The following is a 3,973-nucleotide window of genomic DNA, read 5'->3' on the forward strand; positions in this document are numbered from 1 at the left end:
TGTGTTGTGTTGTGATTGTGGTTGTGATCGTTGTTGATGGTTCTCGAGATGCGGTCTCGGCTGAGTGGGGTCACTTGCGGGAGTGGCTTCACGCCCTAGTTTCGCCCTTCGTGGAACCCGCCACGGAAGGGGATGTGCACATTAAGGGACAGGGTTATCGCTCGATATGATGAGCGGGGATTTGGTGGGTATGGCTGCGGTCCCCCACTGGCAGGGCTGGTCCAGTGGACAGTCAGTGACAGAGTTGGTTGGATTATGGTGGTTGCGTTTGGGACTGATAGTAGTGTTGTATTGATAATTGTAGTTGCCGTTGTTTTGTCTTATCTCGATCGACCTTGTGTGGTTGTTTGTTTGTTATATGTCCGCCGTGATCCCTTATGGTGAGCAGTCGGTCTTAGCAGGTGTTGATGTTGTTGATAGCTGAGGTCCGGGCAGGGATGAGTCTTCACGAGATATGATGGTCATAGCGAGTAGTCTTTGAGTTGTACCTTTGTATCGTATTTTGGTTTGAATCACTTGTAATATCACTTAATAGTTCTTTTATTGACGTTTGATAATTACTTTCCTCGGGCAACCGAGATGGTAACGCCCTTATATGCTAAGGAAGGCCTAGTTAAGGCTCCTCTGGATATGGGGGTGTTACACTTATTTTGTGAATCTTATGCCTTATTTTGTGAATCCTAGAGCTTGTTTTGTGAAACTAAAAGGCAATATTGTAAAATTGGGTCATAAAATGGTCGAAATCACCTATTTTGCTCTTTTTCTTATTTTGTGAATCCTAGACCTTATTTTGTGAATCTTAGAGCTTATATTGTGAATGTTAGAAGACAATGTTGTGAAACTTGGTCATAAATGGTCGAAATCACCTATTTTCTTCCTTTTCTTATTTTGTGAATCTTATGCCCTATTTTGTGAATCCTAAAGCTTGTTTTGTGAAACTAGAAAACAATATTTTGAAACTTGGTTATAAATGATCAAAATCACCTATTATTCTCCTTGTCTTATTTTGTGAATCTTATACCTTATTTTGTGAATCCTATAGCTTGTTTTGTGAAACTAAAAGGCAATATTGTGAAATTGGGTCATAAAATGGTCGAAATCACCTATTTTGCTCTTTTTCTTATTTTGTGAATCTAGACCTTATGTTGTGAATCTTATACCTTATTTTGTGAATCTAGACCCTATTTTGCTCTTTTTCTTATTTTTGTGATTTCGTTGTTGTTTTTTGTGTTTTGTTTTAATGGTTTCGAGTTTGACGATCCATGTTTTTTTAGAGCATTGCGGATCCGGAGGAGTTGACTCGGGTCCATGCTGAGTTAGATGAGTCGAGGGCGACGATCCATGGACATGAGCTTGGAATCATCAATCGTGACCAGAAGTTGCTGCGTTGAGAGGAGGAGATGCGATGTCGAGAGGCTGAGATCGTCTCGCTTAGGGCCCAGCTAGCTACAACGGAGGCTTCTCGTGTCACGACAGAGCCAGAGATCGTGATGGAGAAGAGACGCTGGAGAGCTCTCCAGTGAGGTGGCCGTGACCGGAGTGCGAGATCGTGTTTGCTTTAGTCGCGACTTCTAGTGAGACTGGCCCGCCAGGGGGTGCTGAGTAGTTTGTTGTTGTTTGCTTGTATTTTGGAATTTGACTCGTTTATGGCGAGGCGGCCGACCTCACCAATTTACTTCATAGTTTTGTGAATCCTAGACCCGATTTTGTGAATCCTAGACCCGATTTTGTGAATCTAACACACAAACAAGTGACAGTGGACATATATTAACATTGATAAATATATTATAATCGTATATTTATATTGGTTCATCTATGTGGGACTCGAACCCACACCTTGCGCAATAGCACAATGCTCTACCTTTTGAGCTAATAGATAAGAAGTACAAGCACTGCACCAACAAAATCAAGTTTCTACTACATAAGATTCAAGTCAGCCCCGGTTTTAAGGATTCAAGCCTCACCCCCTTTAATTTTTGTTGTTGTCAAGATTGGGTACTGACGGAGCAACAATTCAATTAGGGAAAAATAGAAGAGTCTGATAATTAAACTTTGATCAGTTAATATTCCTACTTTAAGGGTATATATGAAGGGTAATGATCCTTAAAAAATCACAAGAACAAAAGCGGAAGAATACCTTTGCAAATCAAATGTGTTCCCAATGTGTTCAACACTTGCAAAATCTCATTCTGAAACAAGAGGTCAAGCAGGTTGACAGAAGTTTGTGAATCCAATTGCCTGAAACAGTAGACTAGATTTATAAGTTCAAACAGAAAATTATGCGGAGAAAGTACATATACATTATGCATGCACACAAAGAGTTGTCAATGAAAAGAAAGCTTCAAGTAGTAGTATAGCATTCATGTGTTTTCATGTTCATTTAATGTTTCCTAAATCCTAACATCCTTTTTCAATTTTGTTCTTAATTCATACATACTCGAAACTTTTACATTGTCCAAGTGCTTAAGCCGTATTTGTTTAATATTACCACTTTATGAGTGATTAAATAGAAAATTTTCAATAATAAAACAACTGTGTTTGGTGAATATTCATTCCCATTTTACGAGCAATACGAAAGAAAGTTATCCTACAGTATGAAAATAATTAGATATGCTGACATAGCTGTGGGAGAATACCTTGACGAATCAAATTCAGAAAGATGCTGAGAAATCCAATTGACAAAAGCCGTGGCCTGAATTTGTTCACTGCTAACAAAACCTCATTCTGAAACAGTCAATCATAATGACAGAACACATAACACAGTCAATCCAGTTCCCTGCAACGTGAAGTTAATATCCCATAGTCATATCTAATTAACATTAAAACTTCAAGAAGTAGTAACCGGCAGACAGAGAGATCAAAACAAAAACTAATACTTCCTCCATTTCACTCAATTACCCCCGCTTGACACTTTCCCTCTCACAACAATTTATACGGAAAGTTAGTTTTTGCTCCACCGGAAGGGAAATAAGGAGTACAGGTTCGGCCAAAGAGACGAAAAGATATCATTGGTCAGTAAGAGCCTAAGACACTCGGACTCGCACAGGAATTGAGTGACTTGGGAATCCAACACTTTTTCAGAAGTTTGCTTAATGCACAAAATTAAGTGACTTGGGAATCCAGTTTCACAAAATTAAGTGACTTGGGAATCCAACACTTTTCCAGGAATTGAGTGACTTGGGAATCCAGTTTCACAAACTAAGCTAGAGGATTCACAAATTAAGCTGTAGGATTCACAAAATTTGTAAGTAAACACTTTTTCAGGAATTTGTAAGTAAATTGGAAAAATCAGGAGTAGCTTAAAACACAACTTCAGTATATTTTCATAGTTTAGAATTTGTTACTGGAACTTGAATGTTGATATAATGTTTACAGGGCCAAATAAGGCTCTTACCTGAGTCGATATGACTATGATAGGATCGTAAACTGTAAACTGACTTCCTCCATCCATAGCAAGACTCACACTAGGTATTGAACTAGTATTTGCATCTGGACTGCTGATGGTGTAAAAAAACTAATAAAAGTAAGCAATAAGAAAAATAGCACAATTCACGATCTAACTTAACAACTAGAAACTAGAAATTTGAAGCTAGAAACTAACTTCATCTCGTAGCAATACTCAAAAGGTATTCTTGAATCATTTGGAAGCCTCTTATCTTCAACTTGTGAATCATATCGCCAACGCAAGAGAGAAGAACATATAGAACATATCAAGAGAGAAAAAAGGAAGCATAAAAAATGCATATGATAGAGTACTTACATTTTTCGTGAGCTTAGAGTAAGCTGGCTCAACCGGATATGTAAAAGATGTCCGGAATCAAAAAGAGCAAAGTAAAATTCGTGTCACCGAGGATTGTTCCAATCCGAATCGAGTTCTGATTACATTATTAGTAGGGCTGCAAAACAAAATAGATATAAGAGCATAAACTAGAGATGACGTTTAAGCAATTAAAAGATAGACCTATAGTCAAGT

The 3,973-nt window shown here is 38.2% G+C and overlaps 1 long non-coding RNA gene across 1 annotated transcript; it reads right to left on the minus strand.

The window, feature by feature from the left end:
• Nucleotides 1–3,394: 3,394 nt before the first annotated feature.
• Nucleotides 3,395–3,675, minus strand: LOC141621355 (uncharacterized). The gene is made up of 2 exons (XR_012532255.1): nucleotides 3,602–3,675; nucleotides 3,395–3,497 (listed from the first exon to the last, which is right to left on the minus strand). It is a non-coding gene; the product is annotated as an uncharacterized LOC141621355 (long non-coding RNA).
• Between the last annotated feature and the right edge of the window lie 298 nt (nucleotides 3,676–3,973).

The sequence above is a fragment of the Silene latifolia genome, chromosome X (genome assembly GCF_048544455.1).
Source record: "Silene latifolia isolate original U9 population chromosome X, ASM4854445v1, whole genome shotgun sequence".
Classification (NCBI taxonomy): Eukaryota; Viridiplantae; Streptophyta; class Magnoliopsida; order Caryophyllales; family Caryophyllaceae; genus Silene; species Silene latifolia.